Source organism: Myotis myotis, unplaced genomic scaffold (assembly GCF_014108235.1).
Source record: "Myotis myotis isolate mMyoMyo1 unplaced genomic scaffold, mMyoMyo1.p scaffold_m19_p_1, whole genome shotgun sequence".
NCBI classification, from domain to species: domain Eukaryota; kingdom Metazoa; phylum Chordata; class Mammalia; order Chiroptera; family Vespertilionidae; genus Myotis; species Myotis myotis.
Window position 1 is genome coordinate 140,886,266 of NW_023416313.1, and position 17,935 is coordinate 140,904,200.

The 17,935-nt window shown below is 44.6% G+C and overlaps 1 non-coding gene across 1 annotated transcript; it reads left to right on the forward strand.

The window, feature by feature from the left end:
* Window positions 1–381: 381 nt before the first annotated feature.
* On the forward strand, window positions 382–513 carry LOC118662161. The gene has a single exon (XR_004969608.1). It is a non-coding gene; the product is annotated as a small nucleolar RNA SNORA48 (small nucleolar RNA).
* Window positions 514–17,935: the final 17,422 nt, after the last annotated feature.

Below are 17,935 nucleotides of genomic sequence, written 5' to 3' on the forward strand. Positions count from 1 at the left end.
GCTCCCACTGCAAACCCCGGGCCGACGGGAAGGAGCCTGGGCTGCAATCATCGCCTTCTTGCCCCAGGCTCCTCCTCCTCACTCCCTGCCACCTCCTCCAGACACCCACAGGTCGTGCAGCACTGCCACAGGGTTCGCAGAGCTGACCCCGAAGGCTGGAAGGCAGGTTCGTGGCTGCCGCAGGACTGAGGCCTACTCTGCCGCCTCTCAGTGCTATTATCCCTGGGTCTGGCCCCAACTGGGTCCCCTGGAGAGGTGAATGCTCCAGCTCCATGGAAGATGCTGGACTAGGGAGCAGCTGCTCAGAGGGCAGGTCCACAGGGATGAGTGGCACTCCCACAGCAAGCTGATCTCTGAAGGCCACGCCCCATCAGTGCACAAATCCCATGCACTGGGCCTCTAGTTAGATTATAAGTCCCCTCTATCAATATCAGCCAGGAAAAAGTAACTCCTTGTTTATCCCAGCCTGGGTTTTGGTCTGTGCCCATGCTGGTTCATGCCCAGGACACATGGGGGAAAAATGTAGGTATTCTTTTTCTACAAAGTTTGTGTTGAAATTTTGAAAAATTGATTCAAACAGCTTGAGGGGTGATGGGATTTAGAAGACAAAAAGGAAGGAAGGATAAAAGAACAACGAGGCTTTGGTTTCCAGTAAAGTGCTCGTTGGAATGGAAATTTGCAAGGGTAAGCTAGTTGGGTGGAGAACAAAATGAGTTCCTTGTGGAAGAAGGAAAGTCTGAGCTGGTGTGGCCACCCCAGGGCAGATGGTTTCTAGATCCTTGGAACCCTGGTGACTGTGGAAGCTCTCAGATCTGAAGTGTGGAAAGTCATTAGCACAGAGGTGGCAATTAAAATCTGAACACAGCATTCCCATAAGAATGGGTACAAATAAAGAACAGACAAACATTGCACACTTAAAAATGTGTTTAGAGGGTAAATTTCATGTTAAGTGTTCATAACACAATTTCATGGGAGAGAGAGAGCGTGCGTGCGTGTGTGTCTCTTTAGGAGTACCCAGGCTTATAACTTTCTCCTTGGTGAAATAGAAATACCAACAAGGAGCCCTGGCCTGTGTTTCCACGTGGTTAGAGCATTGGCCTACTCACCAAAGGGTCTCTGGTTCAATTCTAGACCAAGGGCACCTACCTGGATTGCAGGTTCAATCCTCAGCCCCTGGTTGGGGCATGTGTGGGAGGCAATGAATTCATGTGTCTCTTTCACACCAATGTTTCTCTCTTTCTCCTTTCCACTATTCTAAAATTCAATGGAATAATATCCTCTGGTGAGGCTTCACACACACACACACACACACACACACACACACACACACCCACACACACACAAAGAAGTACCAACAAGGAAAGCAATAGAGGATCAATTAGAGGAGAAAAACTTCTTGGGTTTGTTTGTTTGCTTTTTGCCACTGCAGCCTGTTCATTGAGGGAGTTTTAGGAAGAAGAGGATAGTTCAATAAGTCAAATACAATAGTGTTGATTAAAGAGGATGGCAGTTGGCACTGGGTGGTTGTAATATTCTGTGATTCAACAAAGAAACCATAGAGTTAAAAATAGATTTTTAGACAGATCTCTTTGTAGACTTTTAGATTTCACAGACCAGTAATATTTTTAAAAATATTTAAGAGAACGAGATATTTTTAAAAGACCATTCAAAACACCACAATCCTTTATCAGCCTCATTTTCATAGAAGGAAAAAACCCTTGTAACATAAATTCAGAAGGCCATGATCATACGGTAAAGGAGGGCTCGTCCTCAGGCAGCACTGGTGACCCACCCCTGGCTGAGGGAGAGCTGAGAGCTTGCACCTGGGAACCACTGGAACCATCTGTGGCGTCTCTTTGGACTCACATTCCCAGTAAATCTGGTGTGTTACTGTTTGTCAAACCAACTTTTGTCTATAAAACATCTTTCCTCAGAACACCGAAGGAGGGGGTTTCAGGAAGTTTAGTAGGTCTTTATACACACAATGGAGGCAGATTAAAATTAAGCCATTGGTGGGGAGGCTGGGAATATGCCCTCCCGGGAGAGGAGTGCTCAGTATCCAGGAAAGGGTGAGATTGTAGAAGTAATAATAGTTTGCTCCATGGAATGGGAGTTGAAATTTCACATATGACTAGGAGGAAGACACAGGGTTATTTATTCCTTGACATTTCAAGGTATATTCAGTTCCCAGAAGGAATCTATGAGTTGGTTAATTCTCCATGTTCAATGATCCTTGGTTTTTTTTGTTTAATTTAAATTATTTATTGTTTAAAGTATTACATATGTCTCCTTTTCCCCCACTGACCTCTTCCCCAGCCACTCCTGCCCCCCAGCACATGTCCCTGCCCTCCTACTGTCCGTGCCCATTGGTTATGCTTATCTGCATGCATACAAGTCCTTTGGTTGATCTCTTAACACCCCCTCCTAACCTCCCCTGCCTTCCCTCTGAGGCTTGATGGTCTGTTCAGTGCTTCTATGTCTCTGGATCTATTTTTGTTCATCAGTTTATGTTGTTCATTATATTCCACAAGGAGTCAGACAATGATCCTTGTTTTGATGTAAAGACAACCTTAACTCTGTGAAGTGGCTCCTAAAATGTCCTAAGTTCCCACCTCCTGTCTGCTTACCCCAACCAAATCTGAGTATTGGAAGTCTGACTTGGTCACCAAAGCCATATGAACTGGACAAAAGCAACCTGGGCAGACCTCAGGAGTGGGGCCAGCTTGGAGCCAGGTCAGACTCAGAAATAAAATAAAAAGGCACTAACTATGCTATAATCACTGAAAGTCTATCATACAAAACAGTTTTCTGCTGGCTTAAGAAAGAAAGAGTAAGAGACTAACTATTCAGGCTCAAGTAATAACAACGAAAATGTATTATGCATAAAAATCTGTCTTGATATTTAAAAAGAAATAACTCTTAGACACTGAAATGAACAGATTTAAGTGTCCAAAAAGATTAAAATTGCCCACACATTCAACACAAAATAAAATTCCTTATCTATAGCATGTTTCTATTGGTTCTGCGATTATATTTGGTAGTCATTTTTTAACTAACTGTTCGTTTTGAAAATCCTGCCTTTGGTCAAATTTCTTCATTGGCATGATCTACAAGAAGTGGCTATTTTTAAGTTCTGGCAAAAAAACTTCTACAGATCAAAACAACACTGCAATGATGCTAATGAAACTACCAACATGAGAAGCATGTCCCAAGAAAGTCCTTTTTTGTCATCAAAAGATCTCTAAGGAAAAACCCCAAACCATGCCACTTATAGAACATATAAGGTACTACTTAATACACTCTCCTTTCATTGTGCAACGGAAAAGCACACACAACATGTATGTGCAGTTTAATGAATAATTTTAAGTCAACCACTCAGATAACCATTGTTCAGATGAAGAAGTGGAACATGCCTGGCGCACAGAAGTTCCTGTGTCATTCTTCCTGATGTCATCCTCTCCAGGGACAACAGATACCTTACGTTTTAAAGTAATGATTGCTTGCTTTTAAAACACTTACTCTACGTATAATACACCCCTAAAAATATAGTTTAGTTTTGTCACTTGCTGACTTTACATCTCTGGCTGCTTTGAAGAGGATTTCTTGTTTGTCTTCAGTTCCCAGAAGTCTTACAAAGGTGTATTTTGGGTTGGGTTGCACATCCTGAATCTTCTGTTGATTTAGAAAAGTCTCAGTCATTATCTCTTCAAATGTTGCTTCTACGCCATTCCCTTTCTTCCCTTTTCTGAACTATGAGATACATTCTGCAGAGCTAGTTCTTCCCTGCCCCTTGGGTAAAATCACAGGTAACTTCCTGTCTTTTCTATTCATTTTCAGGTATTGAAAAGTCCTGTGGTCACTTTAATCCTTTAATAGTTTATTAATTAAAAAGCCCATATAATAAAAAAACACACACACCATATAATAGTAAAAAATTCTTTAACAGTTTTGAGGTATAATTTACATATTTACACGCTATAAAATCCATCCACTGTACATGTACAATTTGATATTTAGTACATTTATACAGTTGTGAAACCATTAACATAATCCAGTTCCATCACCTCAAAAAGTGCCCTCATTCACCTTTGCAGTCACTCCTCACTTCTGCTTCCAGCCCCACACAACCACTCATCTGCCTTCTGTCTCTACTTTTGTATTTTCTAGAAATTTTATATAAATGGAGTTTCATAAATCAAATACGTAGTCTTTTGTGTCTGGCTTCTTTCACTCAACACTATGCTTTTGAGTCTTACCCATGTTGTTCTATTAGTATAAATAGCAATAGTTTGTTCCTTTTTATTGCTGAATAGTATTCCATTGCACACCATATTGTATTCATTCATTCATTCATTCATTCATTCATTCATTCATTCGTCAGTTGAAGGACATTTGAATTATTTCCAGTTTGGAGCTATTCTGAATAAGCTGCTCTGAGAATTGTGTAAAAATCCCCTGTGGATGAATGGTTTGTCTCTCTGGGGTAGACACTGAGGAGTGGTATCGCTGGTGACACGGTGAGTTTGTGTTTGACTTTGTAAGAAACTGCCAGGCTGTTTTCCGAAGCTGCTGTGCCGTTTTGCACTCCCACCCGTAGCCTCATCCTTGCTGACAATCGTTATTGTCTCCTTTGCAGCCGTTCCAGTGAGTGAGCAATAGTACTTCATTGTGTTTTTAATTTGCATTTTACTAATGACAAGTGATGTTGAGCATCTTTCAGATACTTTTTAGCTATTCACATGTCTTGTCCATTTGCTAATTGGGCTGTTTTGTTATTGAATTGTAAGTATACATACACATATATACACATCATATTGGTTATACATCCTTTATGAGATATAGGATTTGCAAACATTTATTTTCTCAACCTTTTCATTTCTTACAGGTATCTTTTGAAGAGCAAATGTTTATAATTTTGATAAAGTCCAATTTATAATTTTTTTCCTTTATGGGTCATGCTTTTGGTGTCAACTGAGGAACTGTTAGGGAACTTGAGAGAAGATAAAGTTTTAGGAAGAAAGTGCCAAAACCTGCAGAAGTTTCAGAAAGGGTGAATTAGGCAAAAAACATCATTAAATTTGGAGAATAAATAATAATAATAATAATAATAATAATAATAATAATAGCTCTTCCCATAAGCAGCCTGACATGACCTCTAAAAATGATTGACCATTTTCACTTGACCCAGCAAACACCACAAAACCATGCAAACCAAGAGGCTCACATCTTCGCTTTCACTTTAATAACACTCATGAAACTGCCCAGGCCATGAAGGGTATGCAAATCATCTATAAAGCCACCAAGTGAAGCGATAAGTGCCATTCTGTTGTTACAATCGTGGAGTTGGTAGGTGTGCCCAGGCCAACGAGAGGGTCGGTGGCCCAAAAAGAGTGCTGAGTTTTTGCTGCACATGCTTGAAGCAGGGAGTAGTGCTGAACTTCAGGGTTCAGATGTAGATTCTCTGGTCATTGAGTACATCCAGGTGAACACAGCTCCCAAGATGCAGTGCAGAACTTACAGAGCTCAGGGGCAGACGAACCCACACACGGGCTCCCCCTGCCCCACTGAGAGGATCCTTAGTTCCTAAACCAGAGGAGGAAGTTGCACAGAAGAAAAAGATATCCCAGGAGAAACTGAACAAAAATTTAGGGCCCAAGAGTAAATTCAGCATAAAATAAATGCTAATAAAAGTAAACAACAACTGATGACTGACATTTAGCCAATGCTTATTTTATGTCAGGTTCTATACCAAGTATGATTTCATCTGTAAAGTAGGAATAATCATTACCAATTTGGGGGTTAGGGCTGTGATAAAAGATAATGTATGCAAAGCACCCCTCATATTGCCTGGTCCATACTACATGCTCAAAAATGGAAGGTGTGCCTTGCTGGTGTTGCTTAGTGATTAGAGCATCGGCCTGCATACTGAAGGGTTTCAGGTTCAATTCCTGGTCAAGGGCATGTACCTGGGTTGCAGGTTGAATCCCTGGCCCCAGTTGGGCCCATGTGGGAGGCAACCAATTGAGGTGTCTCTCTCACATCGATGTTTTTTTTTTTCTCTCTCTCCCCAGCTCTTCCTCCCTTCCACTCTCTCCCCTCCAAAAAAACACAAAAAAACACAAAACACCTGACTGGGAAAAATATCCTCCAGTGAGGATTAACCAAAAAATAAACAACAAAAAACAGAAGTTGCAAGTACTAGTTATCATAATCAGATACAGATCTGAAAATGTTTTGTAAACTCTTATACTCTATAAAATACATCATTAGTATTACTTAATACCTTTTGGAACCATAAGCCTATATAATAAAGAGGTAATACGCAAATTGACCATCATGCCCTCACAAAGATGGCTGCCTATGACCAGGCTGGCACGGAGGTTAGTGAGGGACAGTCAAACTACTGAACAGCAGGCTGTGTGGGCAACTAGGCCAGTGTGGGGGGGGGGGGCGTGAGGGGCAACCAGGCTGGCGGGGGAAGACAGGGGCAACCAGGCCAGCAGAGGGGGGCAGTTGGGGGCAACCAGGCCAGCAGGGGGGGGCAGTAAGAGGCAACCAGGCCAGCAGACGGGGGCAGTTGGGGGTGACCAGGCTGGCATAGGGGCAATAAGGGGTGACCAGGCCATCAGGTGAGGCAATAAGGGGTGACCAGGCCAGTGGGGGGGTGGGGAGACAGTTATGAGTGACCAGGCCAGCAGGGAGGGGGCAGTTGGGGGCAACCTGGCTGGCAGTGGGGAACAGTTAGGGGCAACCAGGCTGGTAGGGAGGGCAGTTAGGGGTGATCAGGCTGGCATGCAGAGGCAGTGAGGGGTGATCAGGCTGGCGGGGGGGGGGGCAGTTAGGGGCAACCAGGCAGCAGGCAGGTGAGCGATTAGAAGCCAGTGGTCCAGGATTGTGAGAGGGATCCCCGACTGCTGGTTTAGGCCCTATCCCTGGGGGTCCAAGGGGTCTCAGATTGGAGTGGGTGCAGGCTGGGCTAAGGGGATCCCCCCCCCCGTGCACAAATTTTGTGCACCGGGCCTCTAGTATCATAATATATTGTTCTATTTTAATATTTTTTAAATCCTAAAAATCTTGCTCATAATTAAAGTACTTAAATTTCTATCCTTTTCCATCATCCAAAGAACATAACCAATGCTCTTGTTTATTTATTTATTTATTTATTTATTTATTTTAAATTAAATCTTTATTGTTCAGATTATTACAGTTGTTCCTCTTTTTTCCCCCCAGAGCTCCCTTCCACCTGGTTCCCACCCCACCCTCCGCCCTCCCCCCCCACCCCCACTGTCCTCATCCATAGGTGCACGATTATTGTCCAGTCTCTTCCCGCATCCCCCACACCCCTTTCCCCCCCAAGAATAGTCAGTCCATTCCCTTTCTATGTCCCTGATTCTATTATAATCACCAGTTCATTCTGTTCATCAGATTATTTATTCACTTGATTCTTAGATTCACTTGTTGATAGATGCATATTTGTTGTTCATAATTTGTATCTTTACCTTTTTCTTCTTCTTCCTCTTCTTAAAGGATACATTTTAGCATTTCATATAATACTGGTTTGGTGGTGATGAACTCCTTTAGCTTTTCCTTATCTGTGAAGCTCTTTATCTGACCTCCAATTCTGAATGATAGCTTTGCTGGATAAAGTAATCTAGGTTGCAGGTTCTTGCTATTCATCACTTTGAATATTTCTTGCCACTTCCTTCTGGCCTGAACGTTTCTGTTGAGAAATCAGCTGACAGTCGTATGGGTACTAACTTGTAGGTAACTGACTGTCTTTCTCTTGCTGCTTTTAAGATTCTCTCTTTATCTTTTGCTCTTGGCATTTTAATTATGATGTGTCTTGGTGTGGTCCTCTTTGGATTCCTTTTGTTTGGGGTTCTCTGGGCTTCCTGGACTTGTAAGTCTATTTCTTTCACCAGGTAGGGCAAGTTTTCTGTCATTATTTATTCAAATAGGTTTTCCATATCTTACTCTCTCTCTTCTTCTGGCACCCCTATAATTCAGATGTTGGTTTGCTTGAAGCTGTCCCAGAGGCTCCTTACACTATCTTCAAATTTTTTGGATTCTTTTTTCATTTTGCTTTTCTGGTTGGGTGTTTTTTGCTTCTTCGTATTCCAAATCTTTGACTTGATTCTTGCGATCCTCTAGCCTGCTATTGGAACTCTGCATAATATCCTTTATTTCAGTCAGTGTATGCTTAATTTCTAGTTGGTCCTTTATCATAACCTCGAGGGTCTCACTAGATTTCTTGAGGATCTCACTACATTTATCGGCGGTTTCTAGAAAGTTCTTGAAAAACCTTAAAAGTGTGGTTTTGAACTCTATATCCAGTAGTTTGCTTTCCTCCATTTCTGTCATTTGTGTCCTGTTTCTTTGTCTTCGCATTTTTTATGCTTCCCTGTGTTGGTAGAGTGGCTTTGTGTACTAGGTGTGTTATAGGGCCCAGTGGCTCAGCCTCCCCAATTACCTGAGGTGGGCACTCTTGGTGCACCCCTTTGTGAGCTTTGTGCACAGTCTTGTTGTAGTTAAGTCTTGATTGTTGTAGGTATCACTGAGAGGAATTGACCTCCAGGCCTATTGGCTGTGAGAATCAGCTGTGTCTACAGTGGGAGAACTTCTGTGCTGAAGATACCCTTATGGGGCAAGACTTGCTTCAGTGGGGCTTTGGTGCTCACTGAGTCTGTCCCCTGAGTGTGACCCTTATGGATCTGAGGAGTTGTAATCTGGATGGTCCCACTCTGACCACTGGCTCTTGGATCTAAGGAGGTGCTAATTTAGCCTCTGTCTGAGGCTACCCAGCAGGAGCTACGAAGAGATCTGCAGATTCCCCTTCCTTGTTTGGGGTTTGGAGGTGCCCAAATGAGGCCCAGCTGTGAAGCAATGCAAGCTGCTGTGGGCCCTTGGGCCTTCTTTTGGAAGTTCTGGGTCTGTCTGGCCCAGCTGCAGTTTGTTAGGTAATTTTCAGATTGCAAAGGGCCAGGGCATTCATATGCAAAAGCCTCTGCTGCAGCCTGGGTGGGGCGGGGTCTCAGGGGAACAACAGGGCAGAGCAAGCAGCTATGGCTGATCCTCAGCCCTGCCCTAAGGGGCCCCGCATCTCAGTGTCCCAGTAATTGCTGCAATCACCTCTGAGAGAAAGCCGCCCTCGAGTTCCGAGTTCTGCCTACTGCCAGACAGTCCAGTTTCTCCCCATATGAGTCTAGGTCCCCAGAGACTCACCCGGAACTGGGAACTGGAGTTCAGAGCAGTTGGGGCCTTGTGGCTCCCTCCCGATTCAAAAAGACAGCCGTGTCCTCAGTCGCCAGCCCTTGCCGAGTGCACTCGAGCCTCCATACCTCTGTACTCCACCTCTGTAGCTCCTCTGAGTCTCTGTGTGCTTTTCTCTTTCCTTCTAGTTGTAGAATTTCCCCTCAGCCCGCCTTCCTGTAGTTCTGGATGATGTCCGTTTTGTCTTTTAGTTGTATTTCTGAATTTGTTGTGGGAGGCAGCAATTTCTGGTGTTTACCTATGCTGCCATCTTGGTTTCTCTCCCAATGCTCTTTTGAAAATAGCTTTATAAAGATATGACTTACATACCACATAATTTGCCCATTTTAAAGTATATAACTCAATGGCTTTTAATGTATTCACAGAGTTGTGCACCCATCACCACAGTCAATTTTAAAACATTTTCATCACCCCCCCAAAATTCTGTATCCCATTAGCAAACTTTCCATTACTGCCCCCACACCCCGTCCCTTCCTCTTTCCCTAGGCAGTAACTAATCTACTTTCTCTCTCTACCGATTTGCCTATTTGGGATATTTCATGTCAGTGGACTCACACAATATGTGATTTTTATGACTGGTTTCCTTAAAGAAAACCAGAACCAAAAAGTAGTGAGATAAAAATAGTTTATCCAGGAACCACTGCAATAGGGAAAAGAGGCCTAGTATAGAACCAGGCTTAATTTTGAATACAGCATGGACAAGTGGAGGTTTATAGCTAAGGAGCAGGTTGTGGTGGTTGGGAGGGCTGGGATTGGTGGACGGAAAATTACTAATAGGAAACATCAAGGCTAGGGGGATTTCTTACTAAACGGAACTAACTGGATTCTTGCTGAAGGCAGGCCAGGGTAACCAGATATCCCCGGGGGAAGGGGGGCAGCGTGGAATATTTCATCAGATAATGAGGGTGATCGGGGATTTTTGCTAAAATGACTTAGCACAATTCTTTCTATAACTGGGCTATGCAAGCTTGAGGACAAGGCCCCAGGATAAGGTGTGGTTGTATTCTAATAAAACTTTACAAAAACAGGCATTGGACTGAATTTGGCCCATAGGCTCTGGTTTGCAGATCTCTGATGTAGAAGAAAGGGGAGGCTCTTGGGAAGATGTGTTTTTATAGTAACTTTGAAAATGGACAAAAGAAGATGCTTTTTTATTTTTCCAACCCAGATGTTTTACAACTGGGCTTGGCTTCTTATTGCCCTGGGTGGGTCATCTGATTGATTTTGCAGAGGTTGTTTGTCTCTTTCCTTTTCAATTTTTATTTTATTTTTTTTTTATTGCTTGGAAAGCATCTGTAAGGCATTTAAAACTAAATCAGAGAGAATTGCAGAATGTCACCTTTAGGGACAATTTTCATGATTGACTACTGCTTTTTTTTTTTTTTTAATCTGAGATCACAAAACTATTTCATAAGTTAGTTTTGATTGGTTTAAATTTCATATGCTTCTCTTATTTCTGTTACAGTGAAAGAACCCATAAAATTATACTAGTTATTGACAGGTATAATAGGACAGCCATACTTCATTTCCATGTCTAGATTACTACAGCTGTTGTCTTAAAAAATACTCCTTAAGAAGCTTAACTGAAGCAAAATTACAAGAAAAGCAGAAACAGGAAGTGAATAACCTTTTGAGTTAAGCCACTAGGCTGGGGCATGGATTTGAAAAATGCTGAATGGCATCTGTGGTCTGCCCTAGAATCCTTCCTAGCTACATTATCCCAGTCAATTCCCTTTGAGGTTAAGCTAATCTGGAAGCATTTCTATCACGTACCACTTAAAGAGTCTTAGCTAACGCAGAGGACTTCATTTTGGCATTGAGATCTGAAGAATAATGGCGGCATACCAGGTGAACACGGGAGGGACCAGGGTCCAGGCAGCGGGAAGAACAGCTGCAAGATGCAGAGATGGAAGTAGTTGAGAAAATGGTGTGTTCTGGGACTTGCTTGTTGCTGGAGACTAAAGTAGAAGGGGATAGAGTTGGAGATGAGGATGGTCATGCAGAACAAATCATGAAGGGCCTTACATGCCCTACAAAGGTGTTTAGATTTTATCCTGCAGGCCATGAAGGGCCATTAAAGAATTCTGAGCAAGGGGAGAAAGATGGGATTTGTGGGCTAGGACTTTGGTTCTAATGCTGGCATAAAGGAATTAGAATGGAGGCAAGGACAACAGTGATAGGTCAGCTACAGTTGTCCAGGAGAGAAATAATGAAAGACCAAGTTAGGTCACTGACAGTGGGAATGGCGAGAAGGGAAAATATATGAACAATAGCCAAGAGGGATAATTAACAGTGATAAAGGGTGGCTGAATGTGGAGGATAGAGAACAGGTTGACTCCCAGGCTTCTGGCTTGGACAGCTTTGTGTATGAAGGTGCTAATCATCAAGATAGGAAATAGGTGTGTGTGTGTGTGTGTGTGTGTGTGTGTGTGTGTGTGTGTAGGCATAGATGTGGGGAGAGAGGACAATGGAGAGAGAGAGAGATGCTGGGTTTCATTCTGGATATGATGAGATAGAAGTGCGTAGGGGTTTCAGTTGGATCCTGCAGGAAGGAGCTGGATAATCAGATATAAATCATGGTTGTTGAAGTGTGCTCAGAAAGAATTGTGTGGTGAGGAAAGAAGAGGTACTGACTTTGGGGACAGCCATTTAAATTGTGGTCAGAAAGCCCTGGCTGGAGTTGTTCAGTTGGTTGGAGCATCCTTCCATGCACTGAAAGGTCATGAGTTCGATTCCCAGTCAGAGCCCATACCAGGGTTGCAGGTTCTATCCCCAGTCAGGGCAAGTGGGGAGGCAGCCAATCAGTGTTTCTCTCACACATTGATGTTTCTCTCCCTCTCCCTTCCTCTCTCTAAATCAATAATTACAGCCCTGGCCGGTGTGCTCAGTGGTTGGAGCATTGGCCTGAGCATCTTGGGTTCAATTCCTGGTCAAGGGCTCGTACCTGGGTTGCAGATTCAATCCCTGGCCCGGATGTTTGGGGCTCATGTGGGAGGCAACCAATCGATGTGTCCCTCTCACATTGATGTTTCTCTCTGTCTTTCACTCTCTCTCCCATTATTTGAGGTCCTTAGAGTAGTCAAACTCATAGCACAGAAAGCAGAATGGTGGTTGCTGGGGTTGGGGGGAGGGAATGGGGAGTTGTTATTTAATGGATACAGAGTTTAATTCTGCAAAATGAAAAAGAGTTCTGTGGATGGATGGTAGTGATGGGGTGGGTAGTTGCCCCTGTGATAAGAGCTGGGAAGGACTAAAATTAACCAAATTACCACCTGGATGCTGCAAGCCTTCAATAGGCTCCAGAGTTCCAAAACAGTCAGCTCACACAGGTTCTGCCAGTGCAGCTCTTGTCCAGGTGGGAGACATGCCTGGTGCTTCGCACTCTGCCGTCTTCCCAGGAGCCTTCTCCTGGTTTCTTGTCAGGTTCCTGTGGTTTCGTACGGCTCCCAGTGCTGTGCTATCTGTGGGAATGGCAAATACAGTACTGATACCTCCTGTGAAGCTATTTTAGCTGGAGAGACAAACAGACAAACACGAAACCAATACTGACCTGTGCTAAGCAATCAACAGTGCATAACAAGGTTCAAGAGTTTCAACAGGAATGGCCTGACTATGACACTTATACCCTTGCTTGTCCCTTTGGGACCACGACAAACAAAATAATCAGTGTTTGGTCTGGGCCCAGTCTTGGGCTCAAAATTCATCTCAGGGCTTTAGTCAGTCTAACATGTTGTAAGAGTTGGCACTTGAGTTGAAAGCTATTTGCCATCCTGGTTTATGGTAAACATGATAAATACCATAGAACTTGAAGAACATAATGTTTCCTGGAGTAAAGTGTGTTTTTCAAGGAAAAGGTCAATATGTTCTGTTTCTTTAATAGTTCCCACACCATTACAACCAGAAGCTTGACTAGGGCTTCTGAATTAATTTCATAATTTTAAGAGATCTTATGAGGAAATAAGTCAACTTAGTGTGTGAGCACACTGTTTATAGCACTTCCGTAAGTGCTAATAAAGGTGTAGGTTTTCCTTTAAGAGTTTATAGTTCAGCATCGGACAGCTTTCCGTACCGTTGCCGTGTAAACTAATTTTCTCTGTTCTTATGGAAGATGGAAAACAGCTGGCCAGCATCCCCAGCTAATACTTGTTAAATGCCTTCTTAAAAGATACAGGCATCGCTCGTTGTATCGAATTTCACAGATGTTGCATTTCTTTTTACAAATTGAAGGCAAGACTCTCCACGAGCAGCACGATGAAGACTCGCTTCGTGGCGGTGGTCTGGAACCAGACCCGCGATTTCTCTGAGGTACGTCTATAATCCTTAGATTGAAGACACTGTGCTGAGTGAAATAAACCAGTCACAAAAGGGCAAATACCGTACGCTTCCATTATGTGAGGTACCTAGACTAGTCAAACTCACCGCACAGAGCGCAGAATGGTGGTTGCCGGGGCCGGGGGGGTGGGTGGGGGGGTGGGGAGGAGAATGGGGCGTTGTTATTTAATGGATACAGAGTTTAATTCCACAAAAGGAAAAGGGTTCTGTGGATGGATGGTAGTGATGGTAGTACAACAATAAGAATGTACTTAATGCTGCTGAAGTATACGCTTAAAAGTAGTTAAGATGGTTACCAAATTCCTTACCCGCGTAGAGGCCTACGAGGACACCTGAGAAACTATTACCCAGTAAGATCGTCAGCCACAGAAATCTTTGCTTGACTTCCATTTGTTTCTCATCTTTGTTTGAGGCCCCTCTTTCCATTCTTCCCAGAACTTCTGTTGGACCATCTTCAAGTCTTCCACAAACCAGATGTAGTTTGGAAAGATGGCAAAGCCAGTGGCGTGGATGGCAGTGTCACGGGTCCTGGGGTTTGGGGCAGTGTTAAGGCTGCTGTGTTTGCTTGACAACAGCACTGCGTTGCCCGTGGTCTGTACTTGTCCATAGAGGTGATTTCTGTTCTTTTCATCTATAAAGCTGGGGTGGATGAACTAGACAGTGGTTCTCAACCTTGGCTGCACATTAGAATCTTTTTAAAATCCTGATTTCTGGGCCTCATCCTCCGGAAATTCTGTTTCTTTGTTATGGGGCGAGGCCACAACATTAGTAACAAAGAAACAGAATTTCCGGAGGATGAAGCCCAGAAATCAGGATTTTAAAAAGATTCCCAGGTGATTCTAATGTGCAGCCAAGGTTGAGAACCACTGAACTAGATGAACAGCTCACCACTCCTTTGGACTGTTTCATGGTGAACGTATGTATTAACATTGCTATCATCAGGGAGTTTGTGTAATGAGATACCATACATTGTTCTTTTTTAAATTATGAATTCAATACAAGTTGAAAGCACCAAATTTAGGGACTTATTTTTCCATTTTCCCCATCTCTTTTCGGTGCTGAACTTCACCCTGTTGGAATGATTTTTAAAAATTAAATCCCCTCACTCTTCGATTAGGGACTGTGATTTCTAAATAGAGCAGCTGAGTGTAATGGAGCAGTAAGTGTGAAGTAGTGTGTACTTCTCCCCTGCCCCCAGCACTGAGCTGAAAGTACTTCATTTCCTAGTTTGTAGCTTACCATGAAGTGTTATGCGCTGCGGGCATCACTGGGAATGCCTTATCGGTAAAGCAGTTCAGCCGGCTTAGTTTTAAATCTCTTGCCTTTGCCCTTACCTGGCAGAAGAGCCTTTGGGAAAGGCGTTGTTGCTCTGTTAAACAGTAGGCGGCTATTTTCCAGTTACCGCAAGGGAAAAATCACCACACAGGTGAAATGTGCTCTTGTTCACATGACCTGAAAATATCATTGCGGCTCAGTGTTTGCTTTGACTCATCAGCTGTTTCAGAGAGGTGGAGAGGAGGGGAGGAGGTATTTAGTAGAATAATGGTATTTAGTAGAGTAAAAGATTAAGATTTGTCCACCCATAAAAAATAAATATCTACCAAGAAGTCCAACCCAAACTTTACAGTTCTCTAAGAAACCGTGAGTGTGAAGTTCGTGCCCTGCTGCCCAGAATTGCCCGTGTGAGTCTCACTCCTGTAGCCACCACCCGGAGCTTCCCCTGCCTCCCACCCAGCGACCCCCAGGGGCTCCTGGGCTGAGGCGTCCTGGCTGCCCTGTCTGTGGACTTACACTGTAATGAGTGTGGCTTCCGTTCTGGCCGACCAGTCACATCCCAGGCCTAAGTGACGGGTGTGTGGGAGTTTACCCTTCAGGCACGCTGGGAGGCCGCCCAGGGGGGAACCTCTGAAGTCAGATGTGGCATCTGTGGCGGGTCCCCCTGTGCCCGGCACTAGGAGGGGTCAGATGCTGCCACTGATTTATCAGGGTTGATGTTGGTCTGGAGCTGGTGTTGTGTTGGCGCCCTGCTGTCTGCTGGCCTTTCGCAGGGAATTCCGGCCTTCTTCGTTTGGCCTCCTGTTTTCTGGATGGCCCGTGTGCTCTGGGCAGTATTGCCTGTGTGGCAGTGTGTCCTGACGCCGTTCCGTGTGTGCTTCCCCCAGAGAGCCTGCTGGCCGAGTCCTGGGCAAGCTGGGTGCTATGCGACCCTAGCTGGCATTGGGCTTCGGTCCTGGTTCCCAAATGGGTCTGAATTAGCAGTTTCTATTTTGTCTGTGTACAGTCGCCAAGCAGGGCAGTTTTAGAGTGTGCTGACGACCCCGTAGGCTAAGGAGAGAGCTGTTTCCCGGGTGTCTGCACACATGCAAGCTTGTACTCCCCAGGAGACGGCATCCCATTTGTGAAAGAACACTTTTATGTTCCAGAGCTGTTGTGCCGATGAAGGTAGAGACTGTAACTTCCACGCCTGCACTCAGATCATGCGGTGGGAGATTTACGCTGGCGAGTGGGGCATAGAAGCTGTTCCCCGAGCCCCTAACACAACAGCAGTGGGAAAGTGCTCAAAATATGTGTGAGTTGGTGTGTGAACAAATGAACAAACTTCATTAGTAGCTCTGAAGTCTAGTTCTGCACACCGTGCTAATACTTTCCATAAAGCCCTGATATTGTTCCTTGTCACTTTCCTCTACCTGGTTTGCCCCAACTACTTTGTAGTCTGACACTACAGAATGGTTCTCAACCTTGGATACTGAGAAACTAATCCAGGAGGCTTTCCCCTGGGATTTCAGGGAGGAGAGTCGCACGACTCCAGTGCCTTCTGAAAATGTAACTGGCATGGAGAGAGGCTTCGCTCCCCGACACTGCAGACAGCAGCCGAGTGGGTCTGAGAGCTGGAGAGGAGAACTCGGCAGTAGCACACATGGAAACCATCAGCTCGAAATGCAGGACACATGTGAATCCCTGCTAGACTCCACTCTGCTACTGACTTACAAGGAACATGCTTTCAGAAGGTGGCCATCGCTTTTGGAAGCCGTGGGGCGAGGTGTCAGAAAAGGAAGACATTCAGAAGAGCAGTCCCCAGGGGAAGCCAGGGGCCAGGATGGAAGAGCTAGGGACCAGAACAAATGCGGGAGGACAGGGAGGAGTCAGAAACGTGCCTTCCCTCCCTCCCAGCCAGCTGACCGCGCATGGAGGGGACACAGGAAGAACATGATCGTCCCTAACTGCAGAGGAGAAGGGGCGATGTGGATGGTTTCAGATCAACGGAAAACAGCCTGTGAAGCACGGAGCAATTATAAAATCCTCATAGAAGGCACAGATGCTGTAGACTGAAGAATGATGGTTTTCCTTCTTTTTCAGTTTCATTAAATGTGATCACAAAGGGTTAATACAGGTTTGATAGAGTGAGAAGTGTTCGGCTATTTCCTCCGTAAGGGTAAACAGAACCCTCCAGTAAGTGTCCCACGAAGGGTCTTAAAAAAGAAAATGAAGGGAAGCAGCGGGAAGCCCAGGTGAGGGAATAACGGGGCATTATGTCTGAGAAGGCTCTCCCCCAGCGGGTGCATCCTGGGCTCCTCACCCCGCGAGTCCCTCCCCCTCCCTGTGTCCCTGTTTGAAGTGACTGGGCAGACTGCCTCCACCTGGAAGCTGATAAGACACCCTCGTTGCACACTCTCATGGTTTTCCAAGAAAAACAGCGAAGACTGCACTTTGTGTTGAGGTGCAGGAGCTGCTGACTGGCAGGGTCTCCAAAGAATCAACATGCCCACATTTCTGCCAAGCTGGTTCTCAGCTCAGAACGGATAAAATTGATGTGTTTTTGTAAATCAACAAGTACAGACCCCAGCTCGTTCTCGAAAGGTCGATGTGCCAATTTAAAAACATTCTCCTCTGCCCGGAAATTACTCTGCTAACAGTGTTTGTGGGGAGGGCGCTGCCCAGAAAGTGGAAGTAGGTGGTTGTAATTTTGTGTTTGTTTGTTCATATTTTTTTGATAATTCAACCAGTACTTATGGAGCACCACTCTGAGCCAGGCTCTGGGGCTGGGCCTGGGGTCAGAGCAATGAGCGAGCTTCTCCCCGTGGAGAAGCTTCCATCTTTAAGGGAAGAACTGGTTGTTCCTGAGGTGGTTTTGTGCAGAAGAAAACCGAACATTGAAAATGTGGGTTTAAAAAGGTCCTGTGTTATCATACAGTATACGTAACTTCTTAAACACTAGCCTTTCATCCTTTTGTTGGGGAAGAACATTTAATATCAAAATTACTATTCTGATGCCAGGCCGGTATGGCTCAGTGGATGGAGCGTCGGCCTTCGGACTGAGGGGTCCCAGGTTTGA